General features: G+C 40.7%; 1 protein-coding gene and 1 pseudogene across 2 annotated transcripts in view; one reads left to right on the top strand and one right to left on the bottom strand.

Moving 5' to 3' along the window:
* Nedd4 (E3 ubiquitin-protein ligase Nedd4) overlaps positions 1-19,803 on the bottom strand; it is a 202,606-nt gene that overhangs the window by 134,898 nt on the left and 47,905 nt on the right. The window lies entirely within an intron of this gene.
* Positions 289-6,514, top strand: LOC139763951 (small ribosomal subunit protein uS15m-like; annotated as a pseudogene).

Here is a 19,803-nt window from a genome sequence, read left to right as displayed (position 1 = left end):
TCTCCATTCAAACTTACTTCCCAATTGACTTGACCCTCAACCCTACTGTACCTAATAACCTTGCTCTTATTCACATTTACTCTTAACTTTCTTCTTTCACACACTTTACCAAACTCAGTCACCAGCTTCTGCAGTTTCTCACATGAATCAGCCACCAGCGCTGTATCATCAGCGAACAACAACTGACTCACTTCCCAAGCTCTCTCATCCCCAACAGACTTCATACTTGCCCCTCTTTCCAAAACTCTTGCATTTACCTCCCTAACAACCCCATCCATAAACAAATTAAACAACCATGGAGACATCACACACCCCTGCCGCAAACCTACATTCACTGAGAACCAATCACTTTCCTCTCTTCCTACACGTACACATGCCTTATATCCTCGATAAAAACTTTGCACTGCTTCTAACAACTTGCCTCCCACACCATATATTCTTAATAACTTCCACAGAGCATCTCTATCAACTCTATCATATGCCTTCTCCAGATCCATAAATGCTACATACAAATCCATTTGCTTTTCTAAGTATTTCTCACATACATTCTTCAAAGCCAATTTGATATCTTTTAAGTGGAATGCATTTCGAAGGCATGTTCATGGTCTACTAATTACTGCTAACGATGGTGGTACAGTTACTCCGGTGTGTAGCTAACAGTGCTGGTCGTGGCTTGAGGGCCATGGCTGGTGCCTGGACCCATGCCTGGCTCTACCCTGCCTCACCGGCTTCTACCCCTAACACAGGTTGTGAGCAAAAGTGTAATTATGCAATGTGGATGGGGACAGTAGAATATGGTTTAATTTGGCGTCGTCCAACACATGTGCCATCATGGCAGCCAGAGAAGTCCGGTGACTTGGAACATCACGTGGACCCAGATTAGAAAAAGCCTGTCCTCAGCATACTTCCTGGCAAGAGTATGCTTGACCAGGTTGATGATGTGACAAGACAACTCTTGCCCTTGAAATTTGGAAATCACAGGGAATTCATGAAGATTAAGTGCTACAAGAAAAATTCAACAACATCAGTATGACACAGGGTCAATAGAAGCGACGATTGCAATGCTTACAATTAAAATTTGGAATCTGCAACGAATTACTTATATTACCAAGAAAAGGACTTTGGAGAGGGTGCAACTGAAAAAATAATTGATCGTAGGAAGAGACTGCTGAAGAATCTCATGCGAGTGGACTACAAACGCTTTGAGTGGCTTATTGAAGAACTGGGCATCTTGTATAGACCACCCCCAAGGTATTACCAGTGGATAGCATGAAGAGCATCAATAAAGAGGCTTGTATATTTGCATGGTAAAGAATTGAGGGCCAAGCGTCTTGCAGAATATTGTGAAATCTTAGAGAAGCAGTAGGAAACCTTCCTAAAAGAGAAGGCAGAGACTTTGCGTTGGATTGCTAAGACTGAAACCAGCCTTGGGGTAAATGTCACTGTCACTGTTCCAGAGGACTCTGCTGCAACAAAAAATCTTGCAGCAGAATCCAAATAGTAAAATATTAGGTTAGGTTTATTCATAATTACATAGGACAAGTTTCTATGTAAGAGTCCTGTTGTTACCCAGAACCTTTCTGAAGCCTCTTGCAGCCTAAGGCTGCACTACTTCAAGTAGCAGGGAAATGTAGACTCCTTTTGAGTGGGATCTTTGATGAGACCGTACTCTTAGTGATTCAGCCTCGCCAAAGGGGACTTTTCACTTGTGGCATGACCTTGTTTACACAGGCTCTAGTTACACTTATTAAGTTACATACACGTACACACACACATTTTTTGAGACACCCTGTGTGTGTATATATATATATATATATATATATATATATATATATATATTTTTCTTATTTGCTTTGTCACTGTCTCCCACGTTTGCGAGGTAGCGCAAGGAAGCAGACGAAAGAAATGGCCCAACCCACCCCCATACACATACACATCCACACACACAAATATACATAACTATATATATATTATCTATTTATTTATTTTGCTTAGTTGCTGTCTCCCGCGTTTGCGAGGTAGCGCAAGGAAACAGACGAAAGAGATGGCCCAGCCCACCCCCATACACATGTATATACATACACATCCACACTGCAAATATACATACCCATACATCTCAAGGTACACATATACATACACACACAGACACATATATACACATGCACACAATTCACACTGTCTGCCTTTATTCATTCCCATCGCCACCTCGCCACACATGGAATAACATCCCCCTCCCCCCTCATGTGTGCGAGGTAGCGCTAGGAAAAGACAACAAAGGCCCCATTCGTTTACACTCAGTCTCTAGCTGTCATGCAATAATGCCCGAACCACAGCTCCCTTTCCACATCCAGGCCCCACAGAACTTTCCATGGTTTACCCCAGATGCTTAACATGCCCTGATTCAATCCATTGACAGCACGTCAACCCCGGTATACCACATCGATCCAATTCACTCTATTCCTTGCCCACCTTTCAGCAGATGGAACCATGGAAGCGGAAGTGAATCATAGGGTGGGGGAGTGGGCGAAAATTCTGGGAGCCTTGAAGAATGTTTGGAAGTCGAGAACATTATCTCGGAAAGCAAAAATGGGTATGTTTGAAGGAATAGTGGTTCCAACAATGTTCTATGGTTGCGAGGCGTGGGCTATGGATAGAGTTGTGCGCAGGAGGGTGGATGTGCTGGAAATGATATGTTTGAGAACAATATGTGGTGTGAGGTGGTTTGATCGAGTAAGTAATGTAAGGGTGAGAGAGATGTGTGGAAATAAAAAGAGTGTGGTTGAGAGAGCAGAAGAGGGTGTTTTGAAATGGTTTGGTCACATGGAGAGAATGAGTGGGGAAAGATTGACCAAGAGGATATATGTGTCAGAGGTGGAGGGAACGAGAAGTAGGAAACCAAATTGGAGGTGGAAAGATGGAGTGAAAAAGATTTTGAGTGATCAGGGCCTGAACATGCAGGAGGGTGAAAGGCGTGCAAGGAATAGAGTGAATTGGAACGATATGGTATACTGGGGTCGACGTGCTGTCAATGGATTGAACCAGGGCATGTGAAGCATCTGGGGTAAACCATGGAAAGTGTGTCGGGCCTGGATGTGGAAAGGGAGCTGTGGTTTCGGTGCATTATTACATGACAGCTAGAGACTGAGTGTGAACGAATGGGGCCTTTGTTGTCTTTTCCTAGCGCTACCTGGCACACATGAGGGGGGAAGGGGTTGTTATTCCATGTGTGGCGGGGTGGCGATGGGAACAAATAGAGGCAGACAGTATGAATTATGTACATGTGTATATATGTATATGTCTGTGTGTGTATATATATGTGTACAAGGAGATGTATAGGTATGTATATTTGCGTGTGTGGACGTGTATGTATATACATGTACATGTGGGCGGGTTGGGCCATTCTTTCGTCTGTTTCCTTGCGCTACCTCGCTAACGCGGGAGACAGCGACAAAGCAAAATAAATAAATAAAAAATACTTGTTTTTTTCTTTTTTTTGCTTAGTCACTGTCTCCCGCGTTTGCGAGGTAGTGAAAATAAATACGTTGAGATGTATAGGTATGTATATTTGCATATGTGGATGTGTATGTATATACATGTGTATGTGGGTGGGTTGGGCCATTCTTTCATCTGTTTCCTAGCGCTACCTTGCTAATGCGGGAGACAGCGACAAAGCAAAATAAATAAATAAATAAATGTTACGAGTCCTCCTCGTTTTTGTTGTTATTACATATTTGTGCTGTAGAGTAGGGAGTTTTACACTCATGGGGCCCCATCTCTTGAACATTCTCAACTGCTTAAATTTATGTATACTGTTGGTATTAACCATGTGCTCAGTAATTCTATGACATTCATCTTCCACTTTTATTCTACAAACTACTTCTTTACATATTTTCTAAACAATCTCTCACTTAATTTTATGCTATATCCCCTGGTTGCTCTATCCTTACATTTCTTGAAGAACTGTTCACTGCCTAAATCATCAATGTTATAAAAAACTTGAGGGTTGTGATCAGGTCAACCCTCAATCTTCTCTCTTACAAGATGGGCAAATCTAAAGCCTCTACCTTTCCCTTTAACTCTGCACTCTTAATTCTGATAACATTTTTGTTGCCCTCCTCTGAGCCTTCTCTATTAGCTCTAAGCACTTCTTCATGTGTCAGGACCAAACATGAGAAGCATACTCTAATCTTGGCCTTATGTAGAATATGAACAGCTGGCTAATATTTCTTATCTATACACATGAAACATATTCTGATATTTGCCACCAGACAGTTTGTCTCCTTAACTATTCCCCTAATATGGGACTCTGGAGAGATAGGGACCATAATGACTCCAAAGTCCTTCCCACACACAAAATTCTGCAGTTTATTTCCTGATACATAATAATCATATTGAGGACTTCACTCTGTCCCATCCTTATTACTTTAAATGTGATCTGACTGAATTTCATCAACCATGCTTAAACCAACTTTGAAGTCTGTTAGATCCCCTTATTTGCTGATGCAATCCTCCTCTTTTTTTATGTTGCTCATAATTTTGCATCGTCTGCAAACATATTCAGGTAAGAGCTCATACCTTCTGGCAATTCATTTACATGGATCAAGAGAAGTAATGGTCCATGAACAGTACCATGTGGCACTGTGCTAATCACATCAACTCATTTGGAGAAGGTTTCTCTAACATGCATCCTCTCTTCCCTTTCAATGAATTAATCTTTCCATTGAAGGAGTTCCCCTTATTCTTACATGTTGATCCAGCTTCTCAATCAGGCTACTATGCAGTACATAGTCAAATGCTTTTTGGATGTCCTGATACAAACAATCCACCCAGCCTTCCCATCTGTCTAAAACAGAGCTCACTCTCGCATAGAAATCTTAAGAGGTTTGTTATGCATGACCTCCTTTCACTAAAACTGTGATGTTTCTCACATCTGTAACTTGTCCTTTGAAAAAAATCAATCAATTTGCTTCCTAATTATCATTTCTAATACCTTAAAGACCACATGTTCAATGTCTCTTCCCGGTCTCATCTCTCATAGATACATATGAAGTTCGCCCTTTTCCATTCCCTTGGCACTGTGCCTTTCTTGAACAGCATCTCAAGAAGGTTATTGTGTGTTCCTGCATACATCTTCAGCATAGATGATACTTCATCAGGACCCTGGGCCCTGTATGAGTCAAGACCTTTACGTACATATATATTTTCTAAAACCTCCTCCCAATTCCATCTCACTATGAAAACATTTTGAAGTTATTGTTCAGTGCCTTAAGCTTCAAAGAAATACAAAGGAATTCGAACAGCGACAGGGTATTGGGTCTTTTTTAGGCTGTTTAAGATAGTGGAAGATATCAAAAACTTACAGATCTGTGTGGTAAAACTTAAAAGGTATACAGATAATAAAAAAATTATGACCTGCAAACCATCACTGTGACTATGGAGGGTCAAATAATGTTACAAATTGGACTTGAAATAAAGTATTTGTCAAGTCTAGACTTAAATGTATTTACAGCACTGTTTTCAAGCAAATTAACTGGTGAATCTTTTCACATGTTAACTATCCAGTTGTAGAAAAAGTCCATACCCTCATTTGAGGCAAAATGTTTGCCCACGAGTTTATGTGTACTCATTATTTTGAGTAAAATCAGATGAATCAAGTCTAAAGTAATTTGATCAAGATAATCAAAGCCTTTGATCATTTAAAATACTTGCATTGGATCACCTATTAAACTTCTCTTTTCTAAGGTAAACAGATTCAAGTCATTTAATCTGCTCTCGCAGGATTTGTTTCTCAATCTGGAAATCATCTTTATAGCTCGATGCAGTACTCTCTCCATTCTTGCTACGTATTCTTTTTAGGTAGAGTGACCAAAATTGAACACATTATTCAAGATGAGAACAAACCAATGAACTGTAAAGAGTTAGGATGATTTCCCTAGATTTAAAATCAAAGGCCCCACATATAAATCCAAGAATTTTGTTTTCTCTTTTCAATGCTTCCTTGGTTTTAGGTTATCAGAGATTACTTGAACCAAGTATTTTTCCTCATCTACTTTTTGTAGTTAAGTAGAATTCATACTGTAGCTTCCCATTTCGTTTTTACAACTAATATGTAAAACTTTGCCCATTTCATCAAGTACATCTATGTCAGTTTGGAGCTACAGACATTCAAGTTCATTTATAGATTTATTTCCCAGCTTTGCAGTCCATCATTAATACCAATAATATATATGAAAAAGAGTACCCATCCCAAGACTTACAACATCCAGAACGATTCTACCCATTGAATCCTTTAGCCTGATTAGCCGCTCTTCAACAAGTAACTGACTCCTGATGAATTTATGGAAAAGCTTTGGATTTTCTCCTGCCTTGTCCACAATATTCTTTTCAGAGTTTCATTGTTCCTCTTTGCTTATCCCAGTATATTCTTTCCATGCTCTCTTTTACCTTGTAAATGTTGGCTAGCTAGAGTGCCCCCTCTATATTTTCACCACAGCACAGCTCAAAGCTCATTCGCTTTAAGACATCTTTCAATGAGCCAGTCTTTCCTCATTTTAACCATTCCTCTTTCTTACCAACTACATGACAGTTACTTATAGTTGTCTAGCTGCAGAATGGTGGGAAGTCAGATCTGGGTGTAAGTCTGGTTTCTTGGATGAGAGCTTTGTAGATGATGGGTTCCCTGAATTGGCTGAGTATTTCTTTTTGTTTCTGATGCCACTGGCACTGCATTGCTAAATGTTAAGATTGTCCCTGGAGTTCTGCAGAGTAAAATGGTTCGTCTGTGAAGAGTGGGAATGTACATTTTGTGGTGGTGTCTATTGGGTGTCACAGGTGAAGGTTTTGTGGTGGTGTTATGAGAGTTGCAGTCTGAGTGACTGCTGCATTTCCAATGCTGTGAGCAGCCTCTAATTGATGACTGTGATTTGCAGTGGAGATGATACTGTTGACTACAGATGAAGCATCTGACAGAGCAGTGCCTTTTGGTGATAATAATTTGGCTCTGTGGAAAGAGGTATACATGGTCCAGGTCAATGTCATCAGCTTGCATTAGTATTTGGGAGATAACACGCCAAAATCTCCCAGTAGTGAAAAAATGTGTGAATGAGCAAGATGTCTGAGTATGACATAAATCAGATGGCCATGATCAGACCATTCAGCTGCCTGAACTGCTTAAAAAAAAGACTATATACCCTATGGCTGCCTAGTAAGGCCACTATGCTACCATTTCTTTTATAGTGATCGACATGGCATGAGCAAAACATGCTCCAGTCTGGGACATCTCTGGTGAAAGAAAAAAGTAAGAGAAAAAGAAAGCAGAAATCAATCTGGGTTCTGCCAATGTTTGTACACCTGACTCTTAAGGAAAAATCATATGAAGAGAGAAAGACCAAGAAAGGAAGAAAATTCCATAGCTGTTCAGAGAAAGGAAGCATCATGACAGGCATTCCTCAATAGAAGTACTCCACAGAGAAACTGTGAGAAGCAGCTGCCAAACATGTGCCATAGGTCCAAACCTTGGGGTGGGAACACATGCAAACAATTCACAACAACAATGACCGAAGTGATATCTACAGAATTGAGCGAGAGCAACAACATCCTGGGGTATGGAAAAGGAGGGTTGAAGAGAGGTAACACCATGCATTTTCATGATTAGACAGATGGCTTTTGATTCCATCCAAGTAAATAAAAACCCCTGAATATATGAAACAGCTGTTCAAAAGATAATTATGAAACCTATACAACACTGCTTTTGGAAAGCAGACTTTGCTATGTTGATTATGAGGGTCTTCCTGGGCAGAGTGAAGGATATGGTTGTTCCTAACATGTTTATGTTATTACAGAGTTGAAGTGTGGTGTTTTGAAACAGAACAGAGGAAAACAAATGATTCTTAAAAAGAGATATTGGGAGAAATTGCATTTAATCACTATCTAATTTTACAAAGGTAACTGCTTTCCAACTCAAGTGCTTCACAGGTCTGAATTAAGAAAAGAAATATGATCAGTACAAGAAAGAGAACAAGCACTAAAGAGGAGGGGAGGAAAAGTGCACTGAAGTATGTAAAGACGGATTATCTACATAAGAATAAACAGGGTGACACCATTACTAATTGGATTGGCCAGACAGGAAACTATGCATCAGAGAACAAAGAAAAGCCATGAAACTAAAGGAGGAGAACTAAGAAAGCACAGACTTATGCCACACCCTATCAAATGCTTTGGAGACGTTTAGGGATAGGACAAATGTTTCACCACAAGAAAGGAGGTCCAAAAGTGAGTCAAATGCAACAGATGATTGACAGTAGACCTAGCAATGCAAAATCCATACAAGTGATCTGAAAGAAGGGAATGGGATTCTAAGTTTGAAAAAGTTAGACTATAAGAGAGCTTCAAAGACTTTAGAGATAACATATGCAATGGCAATGGGATGATAGCTGGGGGGGGGGGTTTGAACAGTCTCACTTCTTAGAGATGGGCTGTGCCAAGGAGTGCTCTCGGGCAGAAGCGAAAGTCTGGGTTTATAAATACAGATGAACATGGATTGGTGTTCTGTTTAGATGTCGAAACTTCTCTTCCAAACAGATGCTCTGATTATACCAGGAAATGATTCATCCTTGAATGGAGTACTACTCTCGTATTTAGGGAAGTTCTAGTTCTGTATGCATACATGACAGAGTCAAAAGCAATCCAACATGTAAACTATCCTAAGCTAACATCCAAACTTGACCCCCTTGCCCTATGCCACAGTGTTAGCTCATTTTCCCTCTCCTCTAGATATTACTTTGGTTTCTGCTCCTGAGAGCTGGCTGCTTGTGTGCCCCCACCAGTAGCTAGACCACACAATACTTGGCAAGGTGCTGCATCACATGATTATTGTGTGGCCATCAGCAACTCAAGGATGAGTCATTTTTGATACCTGCTTCATTCCGTACACATCAAAGCTTTGGAACTCTAACTTTTCATGTTTTCTCCTAATAACTATAACCTGGCACAATTCAAGAGACAGGTCCTTTACTTCCTCCAAAATTCATAAATACTTTCCCTTGTCTTTTCTTTTCCTATTTCATAATTCTCTCTATATTTCAATCAAGGCCTGGCCTTGATGTGGGGTTCTGTCAGTGACTAGAGCCTTCAACAAAAAAAATAAAAGGAGACACATTCCCTAACAATCCATGGGGCTACACCATATGAGCCATATGCCTTGTCAACCTGAAGCTGGGACAGCCCCTAAAAGACCCTGTAAATGAAGATATAGATGTGACAGATTCAATAGGAAGACAAAGGGGTGGAAAATAAGAAAATTAATCACCCAAAGTTGAGTCTGAGGAAAACAAAGTATCAAAGAGAGCAGCTTTATCAGTTAAAGAGTTAGCAATATATTGATCTAGTAAAAAGAGGATGAAAGGTTGAATTACATAAGTTGTTGGAAATGCTTTTGGTTACGGACCAAACAGATTTGTTAGTAGAAGTCAGCACACCTTATAAGAAGGTGCTTGGTTCTCAGCAATGATTCCGATATGAAATGGAAGGGGATTAGGTTTCACATGAATGGAAGAGTTTCATGGTCTTGGAGGATGACAGAATGTAGAATTCCATCCCAGCCATGATAACCTTTGCAATGCATTCTACTCAATAAAAGGCATCCTGCCCGACCAAAAAAGTAGAACCAATCCCAGTGAGAGTTCAATAAAGAAGTTGTGTAGGGATAATCTCTGAACTCCAACAAAGTGCCTAAGTTGGCTTTTTTTTTTCTTTTTTTTCTTTTTTTTTTTTTTTAAGAGAGGGGGGGCAGGCATGCTTAATCAAAACTAAACTAACAGAAATAAGGTTGTGGTCATGAGGAAAGACACAGTGTATGAATAGTGAAAGCGTTCAGATGTAAACTGTAAACATGCCATTGAACTGTTTATAAGAGACGCAAAGGTTGTAAGGACCACGTCTCATGTCTTGTTTCCATCAACTGTAACGAAAGAAAAGCCCTAGCTCCTTGGACCTGCCATTAGTACCCACACAGTGTTACATATTACATTCAGAGGATGGAGAGGCAGCTGGTGTTGGAATACAACGGTAACTTCTACCCTGATTAATACTTATCTTAACAGAGACACTAGATGGTGCTGCCTACTACAAAGACCAGAAAAGGAGAACAATGTACAGTGGTTCAGAATGACTTCCTTTGTTCCAAACAGATTACTTTGGGTACCAGACAAAAAAACACTTTTCATTTTCCTAATGAGATTTGGCTTATCACTCATCAACTCAACAACATGACCAATAGCAGTCAACATTTTATTCCAGCACCTCAATACAACCATCCAGCACTTACAAGAGCAGTATTATCATCTTGTGATATCTCTTTGGATGTAGAGAAGCTCTAAGCTCTAGAGTGCACTTTACAAGTCCATAACTGTATCATCATATGATACACAAAACCCTCTGCATGTGAAAATCGCTGCTTGGGATATAAAGGTAATAATAAAAATTCTTGGGAGAGTGGGAGAGGTATAAAAGAAAGAGGCAGGAGGTCAAGAGAAAGGTACAAGAGTTGAAAAAGAGGGCAAATGAGAGTTGGGGTGAGAGAGTATCATTAAATTTCAGGGAGAATAAAAAGATGTTTTGGAAGGAGGTAAATAAAGTGCATAAGACAAGGGAACAAATGGGAACTTCAGTGAAGGGGGCTAATGGGGAGGTGATAAGTAGTGGTGATGTGAGAAGGAGATGGAGTGAGAATTTTGAAGGTTTGTTGAATGTGTTTGATGATAGAGTGGCAGATATAGGGTGTTTTGGTCGAGGTGGTGTGCAAAGTGAGAGGGTTAGGGAAAATGATTTGCTAAATAGAGAAGAGGTAGTAAAAGCTTTACGGAAGATGAAAGCCGGCCAGGCAGCAGGTTTGGATGGTATTGCAGTGAAATTTTTTACAAAAGGGGGTGACTGTATTGTTGACTGGTTGGTAAGGTTATTTAATGTATGTATGATTCATGGTGAGGTGCCTGAGGATTGGCGGAATGCTTGCATAGTGCCATTGTACAAAGGCAAAGGGGATAAGAGTGAGTGCTCAAATTACAGAGGTATAAGTTTGTTGAGTATTCCTGGTGAATTATATGGGAGGGTATTGATTGAGAGGGTGAAGGCATGTACAGAGCATCAGATTGGGGAAGAGCAGTGTGGTTTCAGAAGTGGTAGAGGATGTGTGGATCAGGTGTTTGCTTTGAAGAATGTATGTGAGAAATACTTAGAAAAGCAAATGGATTTGCATGTAGCATTTATGGATCTGGAGAAGGCATATGATAGAATTGATAGAGATGCTCTGTGGAAGGTTTTAAGAATATATGGTGTGGGAGACAAGTTGTTAGAAGCAGTGAAAAGTTTTTATCAAGGATGTAAGGCATGTGTACGTTTAGGAAGAGAGGAAAGTGATTGGTTCTCAGTGAATGTAGGTTTGCGGCAGGGGTGTGTGATGTCTCCATGGTTGTTTAATTTGTTTATGGATGGGGTTGTTAGGGAGGTGAATGCAAGAGTTTTGGAAAGAGGGGCAAGTATGCAGTCTGTTGTGGATGAGAGAGCTTCGGAAGTGAGTCAGTTGTTGTTCGCTGATGATACAGCGCTGGTGGCTGATTCATGTAAGAAACTGCAGAAGCTGGTGACTGAGTTTGGTAAAGTGTGTGAAAGAAGAAAGTTAAGAGTAAATGTGAATAAGAGCAAAGTTATTAGGTACAGTAGGGTTGAGAGTCAAGTAAACTGGGAGGTAAGTTTGAATGGAGAAAAACTGGAGGAAGTAAAGTGTTTTAGATATCTGGGAGTGGATCTGGCAGTGGATGGAGCCATGGAAGCGGAAGTGAATCTTAGGGTGGGGGAGGGGGCGAAAATTCTGGGAGCCTTGAAGAATGTTTGGAAGTTGAGAACATTATCTCGGAAAGCAAAAATGGGTATGTTTGAAGGAATAGTGGTTCCAACAATGTTGTATGGTTGCAAGGCGTGGGCTATGGATAAAGTTGTGCGCAGGAGGGTGGATGTGCTGGAAATGAGATGTTTGAGGGCAATATGTGGTGTGAGGTGGTTTGATCGAGTAAGTAATGTAAGGGTAAGAGAGATGTGTGGAAATAAAAAGAGTGTGGTTGACAGAGCAGAAGAGGGTGTTTTAAAATGGTTTGGTCACATGGAGAGAATGAGTGAGGAAAGATTGACCAAGAGGATATATGTGTCAGAAGTGGAGGGAACGAGGAGAAGTGGGAGACTAAACTGGAGGTGGAAAGATGGAGTGAAAAAGATTTTGAATGATCGGGGCCTGAACATGCAGGAGGGGGAGAGGCTTGCAAGGAACAGAGTGAATTGGAACGATGTGGTATACCGGGGTCGACGTGCTGTCAATGGATTGAACCAGGGAATGTGAAGCGTCTGGGGTAAACCATGGAAAGTTCTGTGGGGCCTGGATGTGGAAAGGGAGCTGTGGTTTTGGTGCATTATTACATGACAGCTAGAACAAATGTGAACAAATGGGGCCTTTGGTGTTTTTTCCTAGTGCTACCTCGCACACATGAGGGGGGGAGGGGGTTGTTATTCCATGTGTGGCGAGGTGGCGATGGGAATGAATAAAAGGCCGACAGTATGAATTATGTACATGTGTATATAGGTATATGTCTGTGTGTGTATATATATATGTACATTGAGATGTATAGGTATGTATATTTGCGTGTGTGGATGTGTATGTATATACATGTGTATGTGGGAGGGTTGGGCCATTCTTTCGTCTGTTTCCTTGCGCTACCTCGCTAACGCGGGAGACAGCGACAAAGCAAAATTAATATTTTTTTTTTTTTTGCTTTGTCGCTGTCTCCCGCGTTTGCGAGGTAGCGCAAGGAAACAGACGAAAGAAATGGCCCAACCCACCCCCATACACATGTATATACATACGTCCACACACGCAAATATACATACCTACACAGCTTTCCATGGTTTACCCCAGACGCTTCACATGCCCCGATTCAATCCACTGACAGCACGTCAACCCCGGTATACCACATCGATCCAATTCACTCTATTCCTTGGTCTCCCTCTTCTCCTCGTTCCCTCCACCTCCGACACATATATCCTCTTGGTCAATCTTTCCTCACTCATTCTCTCCATGTGCCCAAACCATTTCAAAACACCCTCTTCTGCTCTCTCAGCCACGCTCTTTTTATTTCCACACATCTCTCTTACCCTTACGTTACTTACTCGATCAAACCACCTCACACCACACATTGTCCTCAAACATCTCATTTCCAGCACATCCATCCTCCTGCGCACAACTCTATCCATAGCCCACGCCTCGCAACCATACAACATTGTTGGAACCACTATTCCTTCAAACATACCCATTTTTGCTTTCCGAGATAATGTTCTCGACTTCCACACATTCTTCAAGGCTCCCAGAATTTTCGCCCCCTCCCCCACCCTATGATCCACTTCCGCTTCCATGGTTCCATCCGCTGCCAGATCCACTCCCAGATATCTAAAACACTTCACTTCCTCCAGTTTTTCTCCATTCAAACTCACCTCCCAATTGACTTGACCCTCAACCCTACTGTACCTAATAACCTTGCTCTTATTCACATTTACTCTTAACTTTCTTCTTTCACACACTTTACCAAACTCAGTCACCAGCTTCTGCAGCTTCTCACATGAATCAGCCACCAGCGCTGTATCATCAGCGAACAACATCTGACTCACTTCCCAAGCTCTCTCATCCCCAACAGACTTCATACTTGCCCCTCTTTCCAAAACTCTTGCATTCACCTCCCTAACAACCCCATCCATAAACAAATTAAACAACCATGGAGACATCACACACCCCTGCCGCAAACCTACATTCACTGAGAACCAATCACTTTCCTCTCTTCCTACACGTACACATGCCTTACATCCTCGATAAAAACTTTTCACTGCTTCTAACAACTTGCCTCCCACACCATATTCTTAATACCTTCCACAGAGCATCTCTATCAACTATAAATAAATATAAAAATTCTTAATGAAATCCTTTTTGGTTTAACTAACAATATAATGAAGAACACTCCAAGTGTTTCCTTAAGAGAATGTGGATAACCATAATGTATCACATAAGAACATTAGATAGGAGCCTGTACAAACACTGGGTGAGGCACTAAAGGATAAGAAGTGGGACTCTACTGCTGGCTGTGACAATCCCCTTGAGGGAGTTCTAGAGGGGAACAGGCATCAGAGATATAGATACATAGACAGATATATCACAAATGGAGACTATTGCCATAACCATCCCCTCAAGGGAGTTCCAGAAGGGAATAGATGTCAGAGATAGAGACAGGTAAACAGATTTGTCACAAAAGACTAAACTATTAATATCTGTGATATGTCAAGATGAAACATAGATGGATAATGTATAAATTCATTTTCAAAGAAACACAAAAAATATCAAACCCTTATTTTAATGATACATTCATTCTGAGAATCAGTGGAAAATCGGTATATGGTAATTATACTGCTTATGTGAAGATATTCAAAGTACCATGTACAGTGACTAGCTTTCCCTACAGTTAATTCTCTTCAGTCAACCACAGAATACCTATCTACTTTGGAAGAACTCCTGTAAAAAATACATGTAAACTTGTTCACCTAAATTTCAATTTATCAAGTTTATTTTGAAATATCTATTTGTGCACTTAAACAACCTTGTGCACCAACTGAATAATACATTATCTCCTCCCATTAGGTGTGACCTTCTAGCATGGAAAAGCCAGGCTGTACTTTTTTCTTCTAATAGATTTTTTGGCCACTTATTCATCTTCTGTATGAAACCCACAACATTTCACATAAAATTCAGAGCTCTTTCACTTACACCCAGAAAAACAAAACAGAGAGAAATGCTTTTTACAACGAGTGTCATGTGTTTTAGTTTTCAATACAATCAACTTGTTTTTATGCAAACATAAAAAGTACAAAAAGTGTTATATAACCAAAAAAGGGCCATTTATAAGCTATACATTGGTGCAATCAATATAATCAATACCAATGCTGATAAACTTCAAGAACAGAATATCAATTTTTTTTTTTAGAAACTGATATTTCTCTTAGTTTTTGGAATTAATTCTAATTGTTTCATTTCTCTATTATTCCTTTGGTTACGATATGTGTCTAAGTATCTTAAAGTGGCTTAAAAATTTTGCTAGCATGTAAGCAATTTCAGAAAAAAATCCATCCTTACATACCCATGTGGAGTCTTTTTATACTACATACAGGCAGTATACAATGACATACTCTTTGTAGTGTTACATCAATACAAAGAACTATATTTCATAACAATCTTACTTTCTGGTGTGATGCTATATGCCTAAGGGATGCACAAGGCGTGTAGGGTGGGTAACACTGATGGTGAGGGGAGAAGTAGATGGATACACCATTTGCAATTGCTGTGTATCACTTGACAATGACTGGGGAGAAGAGGCAACTGGGGAAAGTCATGTTGTAGGGTACTGCCTGTCTGTCGTGTAATATCCCCATGCCATCAGGCAGAGTGACCTGAAACCTATAAAATAGACCCGGGCATATAGATGTTGCCATCAGATTCAGGGTCATCAATATCATCCTCAGAGTTGGATTTACAGTGTGCTAAGGTATTCTCAAGTTCATCATCCTTTAAAGGAACAACCAGATGCTAACCATGTGCATGCATGTAGCAGGGCATTGTGATGGGGTGAACAAACTTGGTGTGCTATGTTTTAAGAGCCTAAACATCCTGAAATATAACAACAAATGTTTTTATAATGACATTTCACAACACTCTGTGTTATACAGAGGGATCAGATGTTTATCGTATACAAAGAAAGGCATTTATTACGAGACACAACTTCAGCTCACACACAAATGACGATCACAAGTTTGAACAAGTGAAGTATCATAAAATGCATCAATAAATACTTTATAAACACTCAAGAACACTTTACAAACAGTTTTATAAGTGAATATTACTGCTAAATAGATGTGGCTGTCAGAGAGGGACTGGAGAAACTTTTTAATGGGATAGTGCACAGCACCTTCCAGTGTGGCTGCTTGAAGGTCAGTGATGCACTTATGGAGTGAGCTCCATAGGGTTGCCAAGTATACAGATGCTCCCTGACTAATGATGGTTTGACTTACGATTTTTCATCCTTAGGAAGTTGCAACAGCGATACACGTTCAGTAAAAACCATACTTCGAATTTCGAATTTTGATCTTTTCCTGGGCTAGTGATACGCAGTATGATACTCTCTTGCGATGCTGCGCAGTGGCAGTGAGCCACAGCTTCCAGTCAGCCACACAATCACAGGCATAAATAACCATTACTCTACAGTGTTCTGTGTTATCAGTGTTTTTTAAATTTTGTGTTTTGTGCTTTTGCATCCCATCATATTTACAAAATGCCTATCTGTGTCTCCTGCCTCTGGAGAGAAGAAGAAGAGGATGGTAAAGAAATTAAAGTTAACTGTCCAGCATGAAATTATACCTGAGGCACCAAGAAAGTTCACAGCAAAGAAACACTATTATAAAACAGGCTTTGTGTTAGATGATTTTGTCCAACTGTAGGCTAATGTATGTGTAGGCCTGATAAACTGATGACTACCACAATTACTGTCAATATCCTAGACATATTTTCAGGTTACAGAAGACAAAACTAATCATGTTAAGCATGCCCAGTACAACATAAGTAACTTTTGCATATTACTGTAAGTCCTGCACCAAAACACCTTAGACCCCAACCATCTGCATTTCAGTGTCATTTATGGTGAAATTGTAACTACTCTCACTCAGTTCATTAATAAACACCTTTAAAATAACCCAGAAAATTCTCTTCATCTATATGTGACACATCAATTTTGTGCCTTTTCCCATGTCAACTCTGCTGTATGAAAAAATAGCTGTCAGAGTTACATCATCTCTGCTAGGAGAAGAATCCACCTGCTCTCTACTACTTCCCTAATATTTCCTTTTCTAGCCATTCAGATTCTTGCTTATCCTTTTCCTTGCTGTCCAATTTGTTCCTTAGGACAAATATTCTTACCACTGACTAACAAGAACAACCTTAATACAAGTTGAGTATCCCTTTTCCAAAATGCCTGGGAGCAGAAGCATTTCGGATTTTGAATTTTTTCAGATTGTGAAATATCTGCATATACAGAGAGTGGTGAGAGTAAGTGAGCTTGGGAAGGAGACTTGCGTGAGGAAGTACCAAGAAAGACTGAGTACAGAATGGAAAAAGGTGAGAACAAAGGATGTAACGGGAGTGGGGGAGGAATAGCATGTATTTAGGGAAGCAGTTATGGCTTGCGCAAAAGATGCTTGTGGCATGAGAAGCATGGGAGGTGGGTTGATTTTAGAAAGGGTAGTGAGTGGTGGGATGAAGTAGTAAGATTATTAGTGAAAGAGAAGAGAGAGGCATTTGGACGATTTTTGCAGGAAAATAGTGCAAATGACTGGGAGATATATACAAGAAAGAGGCAGGAGGTCAAGAGAAAGGTGCAAGAGGTGAAAAAGAGGGCAAATGAGAGTTGGGATAAGAGAGTATCATTAAATTTTAGGGAGAATAAAAAGATGCTCTGGAAGGAGGTAAATAAAGTGCGTAAGACAAGGGAGCAAATGGGAACTTCAGTGAAGGGCGCTAATGGGGAGGTGATAACAAGTAGTGGTGAGGTGAGAAGGAGATGGAGTGAGTATTTTGAAGGTTTGTTGAATGTGTTTGATGATAGAGTGGCAGATATGGGGTGTTTTGGTCGAGGTGGTGTGCAAAGTGAGAGGGTTAGGGAAAATGATTTGGTAAACAGAGAAGAGGTAGCAAAAGCTTTGCGGAAGATGAAAGCCGACAAGGCAGCAGGTTTGGATGGTATTGCAGTGGAATCTACTAAAAAAGGGGGTGACTGTATTGTTGACTGGTTGGTAAGGTTATCTAATGTATGTATGACTCATGGTGAGGTGCCTGAGGATTGGCGGAATGCGTGCATAGTGCCATTGTACATAGGCAAAGGGGATAAGAGTGAGTGCTCAAATTACAGAGGTATAAGTTTGTTGAGTATTCCTGGTAAATTATATGGGAGGGTATTGATTGAGAGGGTGAAGGCATGTACAGAGCATCAGATTGGGAAAGAGCAGTGTGATTTCAGAAGTAGTAGAGGATGTGTGGATCAGGTGTTTGCTTTGAAGAATGTATGTCAGAAATACTTAGAAAAGCAAATGGATTTGCATGTAGCATTTATGGATCTGGAGAAGGCATACGATAGAGTTGATAGAGATGCTCTGTGGAAGGTATTAAGAATATATGGCGTGGGAGGCAAGTTGTTAGAAGCAGTGAAAAGTTTTTATCGAGGATGTAAGGCATGTGTACATGTAGGAAGAGAGGAAAGTGATTGGTTCTCAGTGAATGTAGGTTTGCGGCAGGGGTGTACGATGTCTCCATGATTGTTTGATTTGCTTATGGATGGGGTTGTTAGGGAGGTGAATGCAAGAGTTTTGGAAAGAGGGGCAAGTATGAAGTCTGTTGTGGATGAGAGAGCTTGGGAAGTGAGTCAGTTGTTGTTCGCTGATGATACAGCGCTGGTGGCTGATTCATGTGAGAAACTGCAGAAGCTGGTGACTGAGTTTGGTAAAGTGTGTGAAAGAAGAAACTTAAGAGTAAATGCGAATAAGAGCAAGGTTATTAGGTACAGTAGGGTTGAGGGTCAAGTCAACTGGGAGGTAAGTTTGAATGGAGAAAAACTGGAGGAAGTATTTTTTAGATATCTGGGAGTGGATCTGGCAGCGGATGGAACTATGGAAGCAGAAGTGAATCATAGGGTGGGGGAGTGGGCGAAAATCCTGAGAGCCTTAAGGAATGTGTGGAAGTCGAGAACATTATCTCGGAAAGCAAAAATGGGTATGTTTGAAAGAATAGTGGTTCCAACAATGTTGTATGGTTGTGAGGCGTGGGCTATAGATAGAGTTGTGCGCAGGAGGGTGGATGTGCTGGAAATGAGATGTTTGAGAACAATGTGTGGTGTGAGGTGGTTTGATCGAGTAAGTAATGTAAGGGTAAGAGAGATGTGTGGAAATAAAAAGAGCGTGGTTGAGAGAGCAGAAGAGGGTGTTTTGAAATGGTTTGGGCACATGGAGAGAATGAGTGAGGAAAGATTGACCAAGAGGATATATGTGTCGGAGGTGGAGGGAACGAGAAGTGGGAGACCAAATTGGAGGTGGAAAGATGGAGTGAAAAAGATTTTGAGTGATCAGGGCCTGAACATGCAGGAGGGTGAAAGGCGGGCAAGGAATAGAGTGAATTGGATCGATGTGGTATACCGGGGTTGACGTGCTGTCAGTGGATTGAATCAGGGCATGTGAAGCGTCTGGGGTAAACCATGGAAAGTTCTGTGGGGCCTGGATGTGGAAAGGGAGCTGTGGTTTCAGGCATTATTGCATGACAGCTAGAGACTGAGTGTGAACGAATGGGGCCTTTGTTGTCTTTTCCTAGCACTACCTCGCACACATGAGGGGGGAGGGAGATGGTATTCCATGTGTGGCGAGGTGGCGATGGGAATGAATAAAGGCAGACAGTGTGAAATGTGTGCATGGGTATATATGTATGTGTCTGTGTGTGTATATATATGTGTACATTGAGATGTATAGGTATGTATATTTGCGTGTGTGGACGTGTATGTATATACATGTGTATGGGGGTGGGTTGGGCCATTTCTTTTGTTTGTTTCCTTGTGCTACCTCGCAAACGCGGGAGACAGCGACAAAGCAAAATAAATAATAGATAAGCAATCATTTACTTAGACTTATTCA

The sequence above is a fragment of the Panulirus ornatus genome, chromosome 48 (genome assembly GCF_036320965.1).
Source record: "Panulirus ornatus isolate Po-2019 chromosome 48, ASM3632096v1, whole genome shotgun sequence".
Taxonomy (NCBI): Eukaryota; Metazoa; Arthropoda; class Malacostraca; order Decapoda; family Palinuridae; genus Panulirus; species Panulirus ornatus.
Note: the sequence above shows the minus strand (reverse complement) of the source record. Positions and strands in the feature narration are given on the sequence as shown.